The sequence below is a fragment of the Myxine glutinosa genome, chromosome 5, assembly GCF_964187855.1.
Source record: "Myxine glutinosa chromosome 5, kmMyxGlut1.1, whole genome shotgun sequence".
NCBI classification, from domain to species: domain Eukaryota; kingdom Metazoa; phylum Chordata; class Myxini; order Myxiniformes; family Myxinidae; genus Myxine; species Myxine glutinosa.
Window position 1 is genome coordinate 160840789 of NC_136265.1, and position 22043 is coordinate 160862831.

At 55.6% G+C, this 22043-nt stretch overlaps 1 protein-coding gene across 3 annotated transcripts in view; it reads right to left on the bottom strand.

The window, feature by feature from the left end:
* SLC26A11 (solute carrier family 26 member 11) overlaps positions 1–21492 on the bottom strand; it is a 90714-nt gene extending 69222 nt beyond the window's left edge. For 2 of the 3 annotated variants that reach the window (XM_068115834.2, XM_068115829.2), the window contains exon 1: positions 21263–21481. The gene's annotated coding sequence lies outside the window, so the exon portion shown is untranslated. Of the gene's footprint in view, positions 1–21262 lie in introns of all 3 variants that reach the window. The other variant, XM_068115832.2, reaches the window with a different exon arrangement.
* Between the last annotated feature and the right edge of the window lie 551 nt (positions 21493–22043).

Consider the following 22043-nt stretch of genomic DNA (forward strand, 5'->3'; position numbering starts at 1 on the left):
TGATATATAGTATTGTAGGAGGGGGTGGTGGTCGATTCCAAGGGATCTGGGTGATATTTAGTATTGCAGGAGGAGGTGGTGGTCGATTCCAAGGGATCTGAGTGATATATAGTATTGTAGGAGGAGGTGGTGGTCGATTCCAAGGGATCTGGGTGATATTTAGTACTAGCAGAAGTACCCGGCATTGCCGGGCGGGGGAGGGGAGGGGAACAGGGGGGAGGGGAGCAGAGGGGGGGAGGGGGAGGGGATGGGTAGGGGGAGGGGGAGGGGGAGGGGAAGGGGGGAGGGGAGGGGAGGGCAGAAAGGAAGGGGTAGGGGGGGAAGGGAGGAGCATGGGGGAAAGGGAGGGGGAGGGGAGGGTGGAGGGGGATGGGGAAGGGGTAGGGCGGAAAGGAAGGGGTAGGGGGGAAAGGGAGGGGCATGGGGAAATGGAGGGGGAGGGGAGGGGAGGGGGAGAGGAGGGGAAAGGGGAGTGGGGAAGGGGGGAGGGGAGGGGGAGAGGAGGGGAAAGGGGAGAGGGTAGGGTGGAGGGAGAAGGGAGTGGGAAGGGTAGGGGGAGGGGGAGGGGGGAAAGGGAGGGGGAGGAGGGAGGGGAGGGGTGAGGGAGGGGGAGGGGTGGGGGGAGGGAGTGGGAGGGATGGGAGGGGGAGAGGAGTGGGAGGGTGGGGGGGGAGAGGAATGGGAGGGTGGGGGGGGAGCAGTGGGAGGGTGGGGGGAGGGGGAGGAGTGGGAGGGTGGGGGGAGGGGGAGGAGTGGAAGGGTAGGGGGAGGAGTGGGAGGGTAGGGGGAGGAGTGGGACGGTGGGGGGGGGAGGGGGAGAGGAGTGGGAGGGTGGGGGGAGGGAGAGGGGGAGGGGGAGGGGAGGAGAGAGGGGAGGGGGAGGGATGGGAGGGGAGAGGATTGGGAGGGTGGGGGGAGGGAGGAGGGGGAGGTGGAAGGGGAGGGGGAGTGGGGGAGGGGGGATGGGGGGAGGGGAGGGGATGGGAGGGGAGGGGAATGGGGGGAGGGGAGGAGAGGGGGGAGAGGGGAGGGATGGGAGGGGGAGAGGAGTGGGAGGGTGGGGAGAGGAGTGGGAGGGTGGGGAGAGGAGTGGGACGGTGGGGGGAGGGAGGGGGAGAGGAGTGGGAGGGTGGGGAGAGGAGTGGGACGGTGGGGGGAGGGAGGGGGAGAGGAGTGGGAGGGTGGGGGGAGGGAGAGGGGGAGGGGGAGGGGAGGAGAGGGGGGAGGGGGAGGGATGGGAGGGGAGAGGATTGGGAGGGTGGGGGGAGGGAGGAGGGGGAGGTGGGGGGAGGGAGGAGGGGGAGGTGGAAGGGGAGGGGAGGGGGAGTGGGGGAGGGGGGAGGGAAGGGGTAGGACAGAAAGGAAGGGGTAGGGGGAAAGGGAGGAGCATGGGGAAAGGGAGGGGAAGGGGAGAGGGTAGGGTGGAGGGGGAAGGGAGGGGGAAGGGGAGGGGGAGGGGGGAAAGGGAGGGGGAGGAGGGAAGGGGAGGGGAGGGATATAGATGGTTACTGGCAATTGATCACATCCAGAAATGATGTAATCCACACAATTTATGTACTTTACATAACGTTAATAGGAATACATGGCCGTGTGGATGGGAAATACAGTTTGTTTGAAATTAATCACAAATATCAGATGAAAGTGAAAAAAAACCTATGTGGTGTGAATGGCAATGTTCCTCGCTGAAATGTGAAAAAAACTGAATTACGTGCGAACGCATAACTGTGAGATTATGGCGGCAAAGTTGGAACATCACGTGATCCTAGCAGAGGTACCCGGCATTGCCGGGTGGGGGAGGGGAGACCCGTACATTCCCAACCCGTACATTCGCCCTCTCGACTCAAGCTCATATTCGATTCGTATTCGAAATCGAAAGGGGAAAGGGGAAATCCTTCGTATTCGAATTCGTAAACACGAAATATGAATTAAAATTTAATTCATATCGCACAAAATCGACACAAAACACGGTCGCATAAAGGTGAAAAACGCAATCGCTTTTCGCCCTGAATCACGTGCAAACGTGTGACGTGTGATGGGATGGAACATCACGTGATCGCTCTGAGCGAATCAGCGAGCGCCCACCTGCTCTGATTCCGTTGATTCCGTGCGCTGAGGTAAATATGAATAAAAAATATGGATCGTCAAATATTTTGAGTTCGGCCATGTTCGTCCCAGGCTCAATGGCCATGTCTATGCCAAATATCAAGCACGTGAGCCTCTCCGTTTCGGAGTCTATCGGTAACATTACACACACACACACACACACACAAACTGTGTTTTATATATACTAGGGCATTGCCCGTACTATATCTATATCTAAAATTATATCCCCCCCCTCTATTTACATGAAATGGTTTGGTCCAAAGCGAACGGCTTCCGGAGTTTGGTAAAGAAATCGCCATCGCGTGCATAAACGCGCAGGAAAGCGAATGAATCGCAAATTCGTTTTTATTAGTTTTAAAACATAGTTTAACGCCAACATAGCGCCAACATAGTTTGCAAACGTGAAATAAATGAATACGCTCTCAAATGTGCCGTCCGAGGCAGCGTGTGTTCGGCACGTTCGGCACACGCGATAACTCGCTGCTCGCTGATTGGTTGAATCGTTTTTTGGACATAGCTCGGTAAGTACTTGTCCGATTAATATGAAACCTTGAAAAGGCACATCCTCGGGTCCCCAGCAATATACCTGGCAAGTTAAAAGTATATCGGACCCGTGGTTGTCGAGAAACAGCGGTCACAGACAAACAAACGTACAAACGTACAAACGTACAAACAGAGATTACTGGAATTATAGATAGATAGATTGTAGGAGGGGGTGGTGGTCGATTCCAAGGGATCTGGGTGATATTTAGTATTGCAGGAGGAGGTGGTGGTCGATTCCAAGGGATCTGAGTGAAATATAGTATTGTAGGAGGAGGTGGTGGTGGTCGATTGTGAGGGATCCGAGTGATATATATATAGTCGCGCGGCAAGGAACATCACGTGATCGCTCTGAGCGATCGATTGCAACTCTGCGTCCTGTCGTGGGCGTGGCCAACGTGGCCTCATGCTCCCAGGTGATTGGCTAACTCGAGCTCGAGAGAGCCATAATGCGCTACGTTATGGCAAAAAATATGAATCTAAAGATGAAAAGGAAAAAAACCTATGTGGTGTGAATGGCAATGTTCGTCGCTTAAATGTGAAAAAAGGCAATTGCTTTTCGCTCTGAAATACGTGCGAACACGTAACTGAGTTAAAGGCGGCAGGGAACATCACGTGATCGCTCTGAGCGAATCAGCGCGCTGCTCTGCGACCGGTCAGATTCCGGTCATAATATTTCGCGCTGAGATAAAAATATGGTAAAAGCATATTATGAAATAAATTTTTAGGTCAGCCATGTTCGTCCCAGGCTCAATGGCCATGTCTTTGCCAAATATCAAGTACGTGAGCCTCTCCGTTTAGGAGTTTATCGGTAACATTACACACACACACACACACACACACGCACACACAAACTGTGTTTTATATATATTATATATATATATATATATATATATATATATATATATATATATATATATATATATATATATATATATATATATATTGTTGCGGATATGAGATTGGCCTCCATCCATATCCGCTTGTAAATATTCCCCTATTTCCCCAATACTTCCCAACTATCCCCAATCCCCCATTCCCTAGTCCCATTTTCTGTAAACAACACTCTGTAGCCCCGACCTTCCCCTATTTCCCCCCTTAAATGTCGCATCCAGGTCCACCGCATCTCACGTAGACAACTATAGGACATCTTGCTAGTTATTCTTAGTCTATGTCAGTTAAGGACTCGTTTCCATTAATTCTGACTCTTCGTTGCACCAGAATGTGATTGTATGGCACCGTTAGAAAGTTTAGGACCTCCCAATACCTCCCCGCAGCTCTTCCTCATGGTACAACAACAACAACAACAACAGCGGCGGCGGCGCGGGGAGTGTGCGTCCTCACTCCGGCTTGGTTAGCCGCCATTGAACATGTGCTCCGACGGGGTTACCACGCAGGGGCTCGCTGTCAGCTCCTCGTCAAGGGCGGAGCCCGGTAACCCCCCGCACCCAATAGAAGCGGCGGACCGATCCCATCTGGGGCGGGGCCAACGAGCCGAGGGCGTGTCACTCCCCGCTGAGCATGCGCAGGAAGAGGGAGGTGACGTCAGATGCGCCCTCAGCTTGGAGAGAGAGAAGACGCCACCTCCGAGCGCTGCAATACCTCCCCGCATCTCTGGACCGGACCGTGTTTGATTCTGCCCCTGAGCCAAGGTGCACCTTGTGCTGTCGACTGCCTGTCCTTCCCTGCCATCAATCCCCGTGTAAGTAAGTCTTGTCCCGTTTGTCTGTGGTCTGTCGGGATTAGATAAGACTGTGTGTAAGTGCCCATCTTTTCTGTGCTTTACCTCTTACCGTGTAATCTACCCCTTTTCTGCATCACCAATTATATCCTCCTCCGGAGGTCTTGAGAACTGTACCCCTTGTGTCGTGTCATTTACCCCAGCCGTTGTGTCCTTTCCATGATTGATTTAGCGTAGCGCGATTCGGCCAACGTTCGAGTGGAATCGGGTGAGTTGGGCGGGATCGGGTTCTAATCGGGGAGTAACTGTTCGGACGCGGTAATACACCACCGCTCGGTCAATATAACATCTGTCCGCGATCCGCAACAATTGGTGTCGGGAAGTGGGATTGGACCCGAAGCGCGCTTCACGCGCTCGAAATTATTAACGGCGAAATTTGATTTTGTTTTACAAAAATAAAAACCCGAATTTTGAAAGTCGCGCTATGGCGGATCAAGACGGCTGGGTTCCGGTAGAGGAGAGTGAGGCAGGGTCGATCCAGGACCAAATTGAGGGACAAGAGGAGAGCGAAGCAGTGAGGGCGGCAGGTTCGCAAAATGGCGCCTCGCACATGGCTGCGGCGGCCGCACCCGCTGCACAAGTGGGAGGGATGGCCCAAATGCAGGCCCTCATGGAGCAATTTATGGTACAAATGCAGGCGTCCCTCAACCTGCAGAGTGAGCAAATGAGGGCTCAGAGTGAGCAAATGGGGGTAATGGGGAACCGGATGGATGCTCAGGGTGAGCGATTGGAGGGCCAAATGGGGGTAATGAGGGACGAAGCGAGGGGTACCGGTGAGGGATTAGACAAGAAATTAGAGGGGTTAGACAATGGGATAGAAGGGGTGAAACATGGGTTAATGGGGGTAGAAAACAGAATGGCCGCTCAAGAGAATCAAATAGAAGGGGTGAAACATGGGTTAATGGGGGTAGAAAACAGAATGGCCACTCAAGAGAATCAAATGGAAGGGATGAACAAGGGGTTAGAGGGGTTAAAAAACAGTATGGAAGGCAAATTGAGGGACATAAGGGCCCAAGCGGAAAGGGAAGTTAAAAAATGGGGCAGCAGATAGAGGGGGTCAGAATGGGGGTAGAAACTAAATTGGATGCTCACAGGGAGGAAATGGAGCAGATGAGGGTGGCATCTGGGCAGGAGATGCAAGTGATGGGAGAAGAGATCAGAAGAGGTGTGAGTGAGGAGGTCGGAGGAGTGCGCGAGGAGGTGAGGCACTGTAAGGAGCGCATGGAGAAGGAGGTGAGAAAGGGGACTGTAAAATTGCAAGGTGGTATAGAGGAGTTGACGAAGGGAGTAGAACAACTGACAGTGGGACAAAAGGAGTTGAGGGAACAGGTAAAGAAGAACACAGCGGTAATAGAGGGTTTAAAATCGACACAGAAGGAGATGAAAAAGGACGTAGGGGTAATTAAAAAAGAGTGTCAGACGGTACATGAGGACCTGACGAGGAAAATGAACAAAGTGGTAGAGGTGATGGAGGTTAAAGAGCGGGAGGTGCGGGAGCACATAGAAAAAAATAAGGTGGAGTTAGAGGAAGAACTTAAAGGGGCGCACGAGGAGATGAAGGAGGTGAAGCAGAAATTAGAAGAAGTGGAAGAAGGGGTAAACGAAATTAAGAATAGACGGAGAGAGGATAAGAAAGATATAAAAGAGGAGGTAAAAGAATTGGTCCAAAGTCTGTGTTCGGATCGTGATGATGTGCTCATTAACCGGATGAGGGATTCGCAGGTGATGGAGGAGAAGCGAAGAGAAAGAGGACCCGGTGTAAGTGGTGACCAATATGGTCGTGCGTATGATGCGCCAGGTGATTTAATAAGCTTGGGGGTCGAGATAGACCCGGATGTTCGTGAGAGGCCAAGAGTGAGGTATATGGCTGGTCCGGAGGGTATGGAACGAGGGTGCGAGCGAGAGGGTCCGGTGATGGGAGAGGTGCGAGGTGTGGGTGAGCAAGGTAGTGGTGGTATGGAATGGGTAGCGGGTTGCGGAAGTGTGACCCATGCATCGACACCAACAGGGGTAGTTTTTAGAGGGACAGGGGAGGCACGAGAGCCCCTTGGGGGTAATGTACTGTGGGGGCCCGGCCGGTTCGGCCCCGCGCTGACCCCGCAAGGGGCGACGCACGGGGTCCGGCAGGCGGGCAACGACTCGCATACGAGGTGGTCCCACAAGGTCCCACTCGCGCCGTATGACGGCAAGAGTGATCTACGCGCGTACCTGGCGCAGTTTGACTGTGTGTGTAAAGGCAACGGTTGGGGTGAGGACGAAGGTGGAGTACACCTGGTGGCCGCATTGCGCGGCGCGGCGGCGGAGGTGCTGACGGCATTACCACCGGGTGCTCTCACCCTGCCAGCCCTCCGTGACGCCCTAATTAATCGATTCGGCGTTGAACAGCAGAGCGAGCTTGTTAAAGCTCAGCTCGCGCTGCGAAAACGCAAGCCCCAGGAAGCCATCGGGGAACTTGCCCACGACATTCGCCGCGCAGTGGGGATCGCACATGCTAGCATGGCAGCGGATTCCCGGGAAAGCCTGGCGCTGGACCATTTTATCCAGGCCCTCCCGGATATTGAGCTCCGGCAACAGCTCGCCATGTGGCGCCCGCAGACTCTGAGCCAGGCGGCTGACGCTGCGGCCCGTTGGGGAGCAGCGAGGCCCCTGGCCCGGGGGAGCGAGCGTCACGCAATGGCGGTCCGCCAGGTGGGACCCCCGATGGAGGGCGGACCCCTTAGGGAGCCCGCCCCCGACGTGAGTCCTGACCTGGCGGGCATGGTCCGGAGGCTGGTGGACCAGCGCCTGGCGGGACCTGGACCATGGCAGACGGCCCCGGAGGTGGCCCGCGGTGGACCACGAGTGGGTAATCCAATTCGGACCTTCAGGGGGGGAAATTTGGAATTCCGGAGACAAGCACCTTATCAGGTGAGGTGCTATACTTGCAACCGTCTGGGTCACCTGGCGCGGCACTGTTGAGCCACGCGCCGGGATGATCCCCGGCGGTTGAGGTCCTCAACTCCGCCCAGGGGGGAGCGGGTTAGCCGACCCCAGACACCCCCCCGCCAGACCCCGGGAAACTAGAAGGTGTCGGGCACGTAGGGCGGTGTTCGGCAGAAGAGGATGGAGGAGAGCCCTCATTGACGCGACAGGTCATTTATTGTGGCCAAATTGGAACCGGTAGCCTGACAATCAGATGCAAAATTGCCGGCGTGGGGGTAGACGCCGTAGTGGACACAGGAGCTAGCGCCACGATCATCAGCCCTGTGGTCCTTGATTCGAGCGCAGGTGGCTGGGATAAGATCCAGCGCCTGCAAAATTATAGTTTGCAACTTGCTACCGGGGTAACGGCCCCGATCATAGGGCGTGGTTCTGTGACCCTCAAGTTAGGGTCGGTAAGGAGGGAGATAGATGTTTGGGTGGCGGAGGTGTGCGACCCATGTTTAATAGGGTTGGATTTGTTGACTGCCAGCGGTTGTAAAATCGACTTGTGCCGGGGGATCCTGCAGGTGGGAGTAGAAGAGCTGCCGTTAGGGGGAGTGAGCACGGCCGAGAGAGCGGAGCTGGAGGCTTCCGAGGCCGTGACCATTCCCCCAAGGGCCGAGGCGATAGTGCCGGCCCGGTGGGCAGCTCGCCAAACATGGCAGGAGTCCTGCGGCCTGGTCGAACTGGTGGCAGCGCAGTCCATACCGGGTTTAATCGTGGGCCGCACCCTTGTAAAAACGGACGGACCGGTAGTGGCCGTCCGAGTAATAAATATAAGTACAGAACCACGCACTATAGTAAGGGGCACGAGGGTAGCTGGCTGCACCCCAGTTGAGGAAGTCGCGACAGTGAGGGGCGAGAACGTCCAGCCGAGCCGGCCCCGGGGGGAGCCTTCAATAAGAAGTAGGAATTGGCCCGATCCCATTTGCGAGATGGTAAATCGTAGTAGTGTAGAGTTGGGAGGTACCCAGAGGGAGGCCTTACACGAACTGGTTGGGTCCCATTTGGACCTCTTCTCCCTGTCCACCGAGGATATTGGACGTACGGGCCTGGTGAAACATCAGATCCACACCGGTGAGGCCCGGCCTATTCGTCAGGCCGCCCGACGGCTCCCTTGGAGCAAGAGGGCGGAAGCTGACGAGCAGGTTGAAAAAATGCTCGACGCAGGCGTGATCGAGCCCTCGGGAAGTCCTTGGATGTCACCTGTTGTGCTGGTCAAAAAGAAGGATGGGACCACGCGGTTCTGCGTGGACTATCGCCAGCTAAACAACGTGACACTCAAGGACTCATATCCCCTGCCAAGGATTGATGACACCCTCGATGCCGTTGCGGGCTCAAATTGGTTCTCAACTTTGGACCTCAAGAGTGGGTATTGGCAGGTGGAGATGGATAGGGCAGGGAAGGAGAAAACGGCATTCTCCACAGGTAAGGGACTGTATCAGTTTACTGTGATGCCGTTTGGTTTGTGTAACGCCCCCGCCACCTTTGAAAGATTGATGGAACATGTACTAGGCGGCATGCCATGGCAATCATGCCTGGTGTACCTGGATGACGTCCTAGTACATGCCAAAACGTTCCCCCAGGCAGTAGCTAATTTGGACCAGGTGTTCGGGTGCCTCAGACAGGCAGGGTTGAAGCTGAACCCGAGTAAGTGCACCTTGTTTGCCAAGGAGGTGGCCTATTTAGGCCACGTCATCGGTTGCGAGGGGGTAAAAACGGACCCAGACAAAATTAAAGCGGTAGAGGAGTGGCCCGCACCACGTACCATCAAAGAGGTGCGGGGATTTTTGGGACTCTGCTCCTACTACCGGCGCTTTGTGGCGAAATTTGCGGAGTTGGCCCGTCCCCTCCACCGGCTTACGGAGAAGGGGACGCGATTTAATTGGACACGGGAGTGCCACGAGGCCTTCCAAAAATTGAAGGGGTGTCTAACATCCGCACCCCTTCTAGCTTACCCCACTAGCAACGGGGCATTTACCCTGGACACGGATGCGAGCCAGGAAGGATTGGGCGCAGTTTTGTCTCAGACACAGGAGGGCGTGGAGAGAGTGATTGGTTACTATAGTCGGGCCTTAAGTAGGCCCGAGCGAAATTATTGTGTCACTCGCAAAGAGTTATTGGCTATGCTGGCTGCCATGAACCATTTCCACCCGTACTTGTACGGGCGGAAATTTTTGGTTAGAACTGACCATTCCTCCTTGCAATGGCTCCTTCGGTTCAAGGAACCAGAGGGCCAAATTGCAAGGTGGTTGGAAAAGTTGCAGCAGTACGATTTTGATGTGGCCCATAGGGCCGGGAAGGCCCATGGTAATGCGGACGCACTCTCTCGGCGTCCTTGTCTGGGGGAAAACTGCAAATTTTGTGCGAGACACGAGGAGAGGGAACAATTGGGCGATTCGGACCCGACCCTCGTTGTCCGGGCAACCCGGGTGAGAGGGCCAATTTTGCCACTAACCGCAGATGAGGAATTCGGAACTTTGGCATGGAGCACGGCCCAGCAGGAGGATCCTGTCCTGGGGCCAGTGTTCAATTGGGTCAAATTGGGGCAAAGACCAAAGGGGGAAGAGGTCACCCCCCTCGGGGCGCAAACAAAGGCGTATTGGGCTCAGTGGCAGACCCTGGAATTGAAGGATAACATCTTGTATCGCAAGTGGGTGGAGGTTCCCTCTGATAAAACTTCCTGGCTGGTGGTAGTCCCAAATAAATTTAAGACCGATATATTGCAACAGGTGCATGGTACCCGCCCCGGCGGCCATTTGGGCAGGACAAAGACGACATTGCAGGTACGCCGGAGGTTTTATTGGGTGAATATGGGGCGCGACATACAGGACTGGTGTCGGAGATGCGACGCCTGTACTGCCAAAAAGGGACCAGCACGGAGGATGAGGGCCCCCCTTCAATTACACCAGGTGGGGGCCCCCCTAGAGCGGGTGGCCATGGATATCCTAGGCCCACTACCCCGCACCCGCCTAGGTAATAAGTACATCCTCGTTGTGATGGACTACTTCACCAAGTGGCCGGAGGCCTACGCCCTCCCCAACCAAGAAGCAGGGGTGGTAGCGCAGGCCTTCGTGGAAGGATTTGTGTGCCGGCATGGGATTCCACAGGAGTTGCACACCGACCAGGGACGAAATTTTGAGAGCAAATTGCTAAAAGATGTGTGCAGTCTCCTGTCAATTCGGAAAACAAGAACAACGCCTTTAAGACCTCAATCTGACGGGATGGTGGAGAGATTCAACCGAACTCTAATCCAACAACTGGCACTGTTCACCGCCACCCGTCAGGATGACTGGGACGAACATCTCCCTTATTTGCTCATGGCCTACCGAACCAGCCAGCACGGGGCCACCGCATGCAGTCCAGCGTTGCTTATGTATGGGCGGGAGTTACGGGCTCCCGCCGACTTGCTATGCGGTCCCGTGCCATACACAGTGGTTAACCCGCCGAGGGAGGTACGCCGGGACTCTCTCGGCGTCCTTGTCTGGGGGAAAACTGCAAATTTTGTGCGAGACACGAGGAGAGGGAACAATTGGGCGATTCGGACCCGACCCTCGTTGTCCGGGCAACCCGGGTGAGAGGGCCAATTTTGCCACTAACCGCAGATGAGGAATTCGGAACTTTGGCATGGAGCACGGCCCAGCAGTTACGCATGGAGCACTTGCTATGCGGTCCCGTGCCATACACAGTGGTTAACCCGCCGAGGGAGGGGTACGCACGTCACCTAGAGGAAGGCATGGAGCTAGTCCATGCCTTCGCCCGCCGCCAACTCCATCTGGCGGGGGAAAAGATGAAGCGCAGGTACGACCACCGGAGCCAGGGGAGTCAGTACACTCCGGGGATGAAGATTTGGTTCTTCAATCACCGGAGGAGGAAGGGTAGGTGCCCGAAACTCACCTCTCCCTGGCAAGGCCCGGGGGTCGTCCTGTCGCAAGTCTGTGACGTGGTAGTAAAAATCAAAATGGGGCCACGAGCCCTCCCTCGGATCGTCCACGCCGACCGGATAAGGCCTTACACCGGCGAGCAGGCGCCCCCGTGGATTGCCTCGGCTTTAGATGCCGAGGCGGGACCCAGTACCTCTGAATAAGGGGGGCTTATTAGTGCCAGAGGACTGGGGGATTGATGAGCGATGGGCCCGGTGGGTAAGGGTGGCATCCCTGCCACCCTTCCCATGGTGGGGCAAATGCGCTATAGTTTATGGGGTGTATGGCAGTGGAAACTAGCCTGGGTGGGTTAGGTTATATTGTGTGTAGGGATCTAGCGAAGATGACATTAGGTAACGTTAAGGTTAGTTAGTGACAAGGATACCTGTAGTGGGGACGCAGGTAGATTAGTGTGGATTATAATGACGAGGGAGCGCAATAGTTTAAAGGGACGACTGGGAAGCGCAAGTTTCAGAGGGGAGTAGTTAGCTGAGATGATGCTGTGTGAGAACTGGACAGGTGTGTGGAGCAGTGAGTGTTGTGGATCAGCGCGAATGCGCTTGGGGGAGAGAAGGGTGCAGGCGGCACCAAGTAGGGTGCAGGCGGCACCAAGTATGAGAGCACAGGTGTGCAAGTGCAGGTGTGTGGAATATATGGAGCAGAGAATGAGTGGTGTGGAGAGAGTTGGAGTAAGTGGTACGGAGTGGTGTGCATGGTGCGAAGGTGTGGATGGGGGAAGAGTGGACCCCTTTCACGAGTACCCGGGGCGGGTAGTGTAAGTGTTAGGTAGAGGGTATAGGTAAATTGTGGTTGGATATTGGCATTTGTGGTGCGGTTGCAGAATGGTATTGTGGATGGGTGCATTAGTGTTGTGGAAATGGCTGGGCGTGTAGCCTGTTAGTGTGTGTAGTTGGTTTGGGCACTCCACCACTGTGAGGATGTCGGCCAGGTGAGGCCGCAGGTGGGCTCTGGGAGCCGTTAGTGTCAGTGGGTGCCTGAGGATCCCGGGTGTGGATCGGGCAGCCCGTGCCAGAGAGGGCACTGAGGGGGTGAGAGTGCGAGAGGGCCTTCCCCAGTTAGTTAGGTTAGGGTGAGGAGCAGGTAAGCTCAGGTGGCAACTACAGTGGTGGAGGTGTGCAGGTGGGTAGACCTGCTGGGAGAGCTACACGTCACAGCCCAGAAATTGTGCGAGGGCACCGGGAGATGAATCGGGGGAGTGAGACCCCAAATTGAGAAGCACCACAGTTTGGTCAATGGGAATTGGTTTTTAGAACCCATAGTGGAAGTTGGCCAATGGATTGGCAGGGAAAGACCCCGGGTAATGTAAAGTTGTAAAGTCATTTAGGAAATAGTTAGGATTGATGAACCTGTCGCACCATACGCAGCCACTTACCTGAGGTGAAGATGATGACTCCACACCTGTGTTTTCTTTGTTCTGTGTGCAGGAAAGGAGAATTGCTGTTTGGATTTGTGAGACGCATCACGACGTGGATAAGACATTGGGGTGATTCCATCTCTCCCTCCTTAGGAGGGACTGATGATGAATTGGAGATGGCAAATTTTGATGGGAGTTGGAAATGGCAAATTTGATTGGTTAGGAGGGAGAGAAGACGAATTTGGTTTATGGGAGGAACGGGGAAGACAGTAGGGACGTTTGTTGATTTGTAAAGTAGATGTTTATGGGTAGTGTTGTGTTTTGTGGATACAGTAAGGGGTAAGGGAGGGGCAATGTAGGTTACCTGGTGGGGGGGGGGGGCGTACGGTAGGAACGTACCTGTCTCACCTGGTTCCCATGTGCCCCCAGTGTGCATTACCTTGTATTGCGTGCACTTTTGCGCCCTTACCACCTTACTCAATTGTCTTCTTTTGTCTCCCACCTCCGAGGATCTGGCTTTGGGGCAGAGAGAGAGGAGAGAGAGGTGCTGGCTCCGCAGTTGTGGGCCTGTACTTTCGCTGCTTGCTGCCTGGATCGATACACCATATGGACCGCAATTTTTGTGGCCGCCCACCATGGACCGCAGTTCTTTTGCGGGCAAGCACCACCCGTTGATGGACCTATGGGTCAACGTGGCACCTATGCCATACAGGTGAACCACTTATAGTTGGCCCCCTGACGGCCACAATTTAGAAATGGACGCGGTTGGCGCCTTTCTTTATTTTTGAAAGAAGCCAGAAGGCCAAGTGCACTTCAGGAAGGCAAGACCAGCGGCAGAACATCGGCCGGCTGCGACACCACCGGTGACTATGAACACTTTATTGGTGCACCGGATGGTGCTGACTGTGTGTATGGGGTGGTGCTTTTGGTGCTTGGATGGGGTGCTCTGCACATTATTAAAGGCCGTAGGGCCACAGGGCACTCGTGGGTTGGTGTATCGATGCTGGCATGCGTGCTCTCTCTATGCATAACATCTGCATGTGTTCCTCCAAAAACAGGTCCTGGATCGTAGTGTAAATATCAGTGTTGTCTTGTATAAATGATGCTCCCTACTGGCTGTATGTTTAGTTTGAGGATTCTTTCCGCGATTCGGTTATCCTGTGGGTGTGTTTCTGTGAGGAAAAGGGTGCAACGTCGCAGGGGGACATATTTACTCATTTGTGAACATCTGTAAAACTGTCGCACTCAGGGTTGAGTTAATAGTAGAGGGAACTACATCTGAGTGCCACACTAAAGTAAGTAAAAATTTATCGGGTCGGGACGCCCCGAGGTAGAGAAGGGTGCAATGTTGCGGATATGAGATTGGCCTCCATCCATATCCGCTTGTAAATATTCCCCTATTTCCCCAATACTTCCCAACTATCCCCAATCCCCCATTCCCTAGTCCCATTTTCTGTAAACAACACTCTGTAGCCCCGACCTTCCCCTATTTCCCCCCTTAAATGTCGCATCCAGGTCCACCGCATCTCACGTAGACAACTATAGGACATCTTGCTAGTTATTCTTAGTCTATGTCAGTTAAGGACTCGTTTCCATTAATTCTGACTCTTCGTTGCACCAGAATGTGATTGTATGGCACCGTTAGAAAGTTTAGGACCTCCCAATACCTCCCCGCAGCTCTTCCTCATGGTACAACAACAACAACAACAACAGCGGCGGCGGCGCGGGGAGTGTGCGTCCTCACTCCGGCTTGGTTAGCCGCCATTGAACATGTGCTCCGACGGGGTTACCACGCAGGGGCTCGCTGTCAGCTCCTCGTCAAGGGCGGAGCCCGGTAACCCCCCGCACCCAATAGAAGCGGCGGACCGATCCCATCTGGGGCGGGGCCAACGAGCCGAGGGCGTGTCACTCCCCGCTGAGCATGCGCAGGAAGAGGGAGGTGACGTCAGATGCGCCGCGCCCTCAGCTTGGAGAGAGAGAAGACGCCACCTCCGAGCGCTGCAATACCTCCCCGCATCTCTGGACCGGACCGTGTTTGATTCTGCCCCTGAGCCAAGGTGCACCTTGTGCTGTCGACTGCCTGTCCTTCCCTGCCATCAATCCCCGTGTAAGTCAGTCTTGTCCCGTTTGTCTGTGGTCTGTCGGGAATAGATAAGACTGTGTGTAAGTGCCCATCTTTTCTGTGCTTTACCTCTTACCGTGTAATCTACCCCTTTTCTGCATCACCAATTATATCCTCCTCCGGAGGTCTTGAGAACTGTACCCCTTGTGTCGTGTCATTTACCCCAGCCGTTGTGTCCTTTCCATGATTGATTTAGCGTAGCGCGATTCGGCCAACGTTCGAGTGGAATCGGGTGAGTTGGGCGGGATCGGGTTCTAATCGGGGAGTAACTGTTCGGACGCGGTAATACACCACCGCTCGGTCAATATAACATCTGTCCGCGATCCGCAACAATATATATATATATATATATATATATATATATATATATATATATATATATATATATATATATATATATTGTTGCGGATATGAGGATTGCATTTTTTTGATTGTGTTGTATTATATTGGAGATGGTGATGAACATTGTTGGATATGGCCCCTCCTGCCTCCAGAGTTGTATAAAGGTAAAAAGGGCGTCTCGGTAATTAGTCCAAAAGCATACACGTCAGCTAATCATAGAATACCCTTGTTCAGTAGCTTATATCTTATTATGTGTCTTAGAGTAAGGCTGTGTCTCCCATTAACTTAAATACTCCATTGCACCAAGTGAAAAAGATAGATTCCCTTCATTCCCATTCCCAAAAACCTCCATTTCCCCTTTCGTCAATTGCCATTCGCATTGCCAACCAACAATTGCCGCCATTGGCCACGAGGCAGGGTTGGGGAAGAAAGGCGGGTCCCCACCTCGTCATAGAGGGGAGGAGTGAGTCAGCCCCACTCAACCAACCACGAACAAGGGGTTGGACTTGGAGAGGGTGTGGAGAGAAACATCAAGGAGGTTCGCGAAGGTTGAGGGGCGGGGCCTATATAACCCGCAGCTGGGGCGTTCCAAAAAGGCAGATGAGCTTTTACGGGATGAGCTACGACAAGAGCGGAGTGTGTGGTTTTTTTGGTCAGAGCTGGGTTGGTCGTCAGTGGTGGTCAGTGTTTTGAGTGGAGGGGTTGCGTTGAGTTGTCGGTGGTGAGGAAGAGTTGGACTAAGCAAGAGAGAAAGAGTCCTGGAGTTAGTGAGAGAGGGAGAGAGAACCCGTCACGCCAGACCCCCCACCAGCAGCGTTGGCTTGGCTCCACCAAGCAGCTCCGACCCGCTACCCCGCGCACACGACAGGATCGGTGGCATCGGCGGCCGTCAAGGTCCACCCCGACGTCCCGTGCGGGATCAAACTCCAGCCAGCTCCGTGCCTTCCTCCAGCCACCCACCTCCTGTCATTCCTGCCTGCAATTTCCATCCATTTGCGTACGTGAGTTTGTTTTGTTCGTGCTGTCCTGGGTAGTGATTGAATAGCGGTGGCGCGATCCGGCCAAAGTTTGGGGTAAATCGGGTTTTAGTTAGGGGAATAACTGTTCGGTCGCGGAGCCTCCGCTCGGCAAACATACCATCTTTAACCGCGTACCGTAACAATATATATATATATATATATATATATATATATATATATATATATATATATATATATATATATATATATATATATATACATACATATATATACATACATACATATATATATACATACATACATACACATATATATACATACATATAAAGTATACACACACACACACACACACACACACACACACACACACACACACACACACACACACACACACACACACACACACACACACACACACACACACACACACACCGCCAGGATCTTTAATGTTTGAATTGTAGATCTCATAACGTTACGACTTGGTATTGAATCAATTAGTCTCCAATGTCAATGAGTAAAATGTAGTGCGGTGCTATGCGCATGATTTGTCTTGCCAATAAAGGAAGCAACAACGTATGTAATCAAAAGCGTCTTTATTCCAAGGATCAAACTATAGCACTGCCGTGCTCGGGGCTATGAGCCCCGTGTATATCCCGAGGCCACGCCTACCCCTCGGGCGTGGCCGACACCCTCCTGGTGCGTGGAATGATGTCATCGCGCCAGCGAGCCATCGTGTCCGCCACACGCGCCCCCGAGAATTCCCGCGCACCTGAAGGGTCAGTTTGTGGGGCAAACGGATGACCCGGCCGAAGTGCCCTCTGGCGGCTGGCGGCGTCTGGGATGCCGGGATGCCACCAGCTGCCCCTGGGATGGGTGCGGGACTGGGGGGCGGCGTGCCGGCGGGGTTGGGCGGTGCCGGGGGTCCGCCTGCCGGGGGGCGGCCCTGACGCGGGGGCTGAGCCACTGATGGGGGGTGGTCCACGTCGAGGTGGGCCGGTTTGAGGCGGTCCACGGACATGCGGTCAGGAGTATCGCCGATGTCCAGGGTGAAGTGCTTCGCCCCGGTCTCCAGCACGCGGAAGGGCCCGTCGTACGGGGGCCGCAGCGGTGTCTGGTGGGCGTCGTGTCGGACGAACACGTACTCCGGCGTGCGAAGCTCCGGGGCGACGTGCATGGGCGGGCGCCCGTGGTGCGCCGTCGGCACCGGGGCGAACCTCTGGGCGGTCTCCTGCAGCGCCGAGCGCTGCTGCGCCGAGGACCATGGTGCCGTGGAGTCGGGGAGGAACTCGCCCGGCACCCGCAGCGGTTGTCCGAAGACCAACTCCGCCGCGGATGCGCGCAGGTCGTCCTTGGGTGCCGTCCGGAGGCCCAGCAGGACCCAGGGGAGCCTGTCGACCCAGCCGCCGTCGCGGAGGGTGGCCCGGAGCACGGCCTTTAAGGAGCGGTGGAAACGCTCGCACAGGCCATTGGCCTGGGGATGATAGGCCGTGGTACGGTGCAGCTGGACCCCGAGCCCCCGCGCGACCGCCCCCCAGAGCTCTGAGGTGAACTGGGGGCCGCGGTCGGACGAGATGTCCGAGGGGGCACCGAACCGGGCAACCCAGGTGGCGATGAACGCCTGCGCGACGTCCGCCGCCGTCGTCGCCGCCAAAGGCACGGCCTCCGGCCACCGGGTGGTGCAGTCCACCATGGTGAGGACGTGGGTGAAACCCCGCGAGGGGGGCAGAGGTCCCACCAAGTCCACGTGAACGTGGTCGAACCGACGTTCGGGCACCGTAAACGGGGCCAACGGGGCCTGGGTGTGGCGGTGCACCTTCGCACGCTGGCACGCGAGGCACGTCCTGGTCCAATCGCGGACGACCTTCCGGAGGCCATGCCAGACGAACTTGTCGGCGACCAGCCTCTGGGAGGCCTTCGTGCCCGGGTGGGACAGGCCGTGGATGGCGTCAAAAACCCGGCGCTGCCAGCACGCGGGCACGATGGGGCGAGGCCGCCCGAGGGAGACGTAGCACAAGAGGGCCACGCCCGCGCCGTCGAACGGCACCTCGGTGACGCGGAGGCCCGTGACGGCGGTCCGCAAGGCCTGGACGTCGGGGTCGGTGGTCTGGTCCGCCGCCATCCGGGCATAGTCGATGCCGAGGTGGACCGCGTGGGCGACGGACCGGGAAAGGCAATCCGCCACCGGGTTGTCCTTCCTCGCGACGTGCCGGATGTCCGTTGTGTACCCGGACACGGCCGAGAGGCGACGCTGCTGCCGGGCCGACCACGGCTCGGCGACCTTGGCCATCGCGAAGACCAGGGGCTTGTGGTCGACGAAGGCCGTGAACGAACGGCCCTCGAGCAGATGGCGAAAGTGCCTGACCGCCAGGTGAAGCCCGAGCAACTCGCGGTCGAAGGTACTGTACCGGCGTTCGTGCGGGCGAAGCTGCCGGCTGAAAAACGCCAGCGGTTGCCAAGCTCCACGCACCCATTGCTCGTGCACCGCGCCCACCGCGTAGTCCGACGCGTCGGTGGTGAGGGCGATCGGTGCATCGGGCACCGGGTGCGCGAGCATGGTGGCGTTAACCAGGGTGAGCTTCGCGCCCGCGAATGCCGCGTCCATCTGCTCGGTCCAAACGACGTCACCTTTGCCCGGCTTCCCCCGGAGGGCCTCGTGCAGGGGGCGCAGGAGCTGGGCGATGCGGGGCAGTAAACGGTGGTAAAAGTTCACCATGCCCAGGAACTCCTGGAGCCCCCTGATCGTGCGGGGGCGCGGAAACCCCTTGACCGCCTCCACCTTTGCTGGTAAGGGGATGGCCCCGTGCCTGGTGACGCGGTGCCCCAAAAAGTCGATCTCGGCGACGCCGAACCGGCACTTGGCGGGGTTCACGATCAGGCCATGCTGGCCCAGGCGTTCGAAGAGCGTGCGGAGATGGCGGAGGTGCTCGTCACGGGACGCGCTTGTGACGAGGATGTCGTCCAGGTAGACATAGACGAAATCCAGGTCGCGCAAGACGCTGTCCATCAGACGTTGGAACGCCTGAGCCGCATTCTTCAAACCGAAGGAACTCAAAGAGGCCGAATGGCGTAATGACGGCCGTCTTCGGGATGTCCTCCGGCCTGACCGGGACCTGGTGGTAGCCGCGTATGAGGTCCACCTTAGAGAAGCAGGACATGTTCGCCAACCGGGCGGAAAAGTCTTGTATGTGGGGGACCGGGTAACGGTCGGGGGTGGTGGCATCATTGAGGCGGCGGTAGTCCCCGCACGGCCGCCATCCCCCGCCAGGCTTCGGCACGATGTGTAGCAGCGACGCCCAAGCACTCTTGGAGCGCCGCACAATGCCCAGCCGCTCCCGCATAGCGAACTCCGCTCTCGCCACCATGAGCTTCGTCGGTTCGAGGCGGCGGGCCCGGGCGTAGACCGGTGGCCCGACAGTGGGTATGTGATGTTCCACACCGTGCTTTACGGCCACCGCCGAGAAGGTGGGCCGCGTGAGGGCCGGGAAACTGGCGAGGAGGCGGGTGAACTCGTCCGCTGCCGGAAGCGTGCAAACCAACCTCGCCGGGACCGAACCACTCAGCGAGCCGCTCGGTGAGCCGCTCAGTGAGTCGCTCAATGAGCTGCTCAGCGCGCAAGCAAGCGAGCTGAACGTTTCGGCCTGGACGAGGCGTCTGTTCTTCACGTCTACTAACAACCCGTTTGCACAGAGGAAGTCCGCACCGAGCAATGCCATGGGCACGCTGGCGGTTACGAACGACCTCTTGAAGCGTTGCCCTCCGAACCGCAGGGAGAGGCAGCGCTTCCCGAACGTGCGTATGGGTGTTCCGTTGGCTGCAAGCAACGCGGGGCCCCGGCCCGCGGTTCGCTTGTCGGACATAGAGGCAGGGATAACACTCACCTGTGCACCTGTGTCGCATAGGAAGCGGCGCCCGGACAAGGTGTCCGTTATAAAAAGAAGGCTGCCGGAATGGCCGACGCTCAGGGCCGCTACCGAGCGCCGGCTTGGCAGTTTCCGGACTTGCCGAACGAGCACGGCGGGCGACAACTCCTCGCCTTGTGGCCAAACCTGGCGTGGAAATGGCACCAGGTTTGCGGCGAAGGCGGAGGCCGCGGTTTTCGCGGTGGTGGTGGGCGGGGCGTGGCGGCGGCCACGCGGTGTGCATCAGCCTTGGGAACCATGAGGTGTAGTGCATCAGCATCAGCGTCAGCCCCGGGATCCGCGACGGCCACACCGAAGCTCGCCAGCGTGTCACACGCCGTGAAAAACTTGTCGGCCTCGACGGCCAGCGGCGGGGTTCCTTTATCTTGGAACCGGCCAACGCGAGGCATACCTGGGCCGGTAGCTAGCGTAAAAAGAGCGCCCGGAATAAAAAATCCGGTGCTTTGTCCCCCAGTAGCGACAGCATGTGGTCCATTCGGACTGATGGTCGCGTGTCGCCGAGGTCGGGAAGGTCCAGGAGACGGTCAGCCCGTTCGTCCTCTGTGAGGCCGAACGTGGCGATGACGCGATGCTTGAGCGCCTCGTACCTGTGGTCGGCCGGTGGGTTCCACAGGACGGACACGACTCGGGCGGCTGTGCCGGGCCCGAGGGTGGCGATGACGAGGAAATAGCGCGTCTCGTCCGCCGTTATGCCACAAAGCTGAAACTGGGCTTCGGCCTGCATGAACCATATCTCCGCCTGAGCTTCCCAAAACTCAGGGAGTTTCACCGCTACCGCGTTGCTGCTTGTCATGGCGCGTTCTGTAGGTCAGCGTCGGCTGAACTAGTCGGAGGTCACCAATGTAGTGCGGTGCTATGCACACGACTTGTCTTGCCAATAAAGGAAGCAACAACGTATGTAATCAAAAGCGTCTTTATTCCAAGGATCAAACTATAGCACTGCCGTGCTCGGGGCTGTGAGCCCCGTGTATATCCCGAGGCCACGCCTACCCCTCGGGCGTGGCCGTCACCCTCCTGGTGCGCGGAATGATGTCATCGCGCCAGCGAGCCATCGTGTCCGCCACAAAAACACTTTTTTTTTCATTCATTTCGAATCGAATTATCGAACAGGACATTTACACAGTTATATATACACAAATAACAATAAGGACACAGGTAGTTAATGCGGTGCAGGTGCAGTATGTTAAAGTTCGTGGCGTCTTGGTTCTTAATCTTATATTTGAGGATCAGAGACGTCGAAACATTTCGATCTTACCTGAAACAAGCGTTCTTCCGTCCTCACGACAGGTCACGTGGGAATGAGTAATCCTTAACGAAAACTTTCCCTTTCAATCATTCCTCTTTCAGTGAAACGAATTTACGACTTTATATAAAGGTCTTTGAATCATGTTTCTTAACTTTTCACAAGCAGGCGACACTCCTTCCGCGATCTTGTGACCGGCCGTCATCGCCATGACAACACGATTCTTCTTCCTCTTGTAATACGCATTTTCACTTATAAGTTAGATTTTCACGTTTTTATGTTTTAGCATTAATTCTTCATTTCAAATGATGAAGTTAATTTATTGTTCTTGCTCAGTGTAATTATGTTGTTCTTATTGTTTATTGCTTAGTGGTATTACAACATTTTTAGTTTTACCTCAGCCTTGAGGCTTGATCCCCACTTTTCTTGTTTATTTGCTTTTGTCAGGGTTTCTCTTACTTTATTGTGATCGGAGACGGAAGTTGCTTCATTATATTTAATTTCACCTTTACAAGCATTCATTCATGGCTTTACCCTTTTGACGTAAATCGACCTGAGGCGGGACAGAGTGCGAAGTGGATTCATGGTTGTTGTTTTTACCTCATAACGCAACACAACCAAAATGAGGATGATAAATTGTTTTCGGGGAAGGGTGATTTCATTTTGGCTCTAAGACCTACCCATATCTAAAATCTACCTATATCCATATTTAAATATCCACTTCGAGGAGAAACAGTGAAAGTGAAACACTGAAGTGGGCGGAGCGATGGGCGGGACGAAAGTGGTGAAGGAG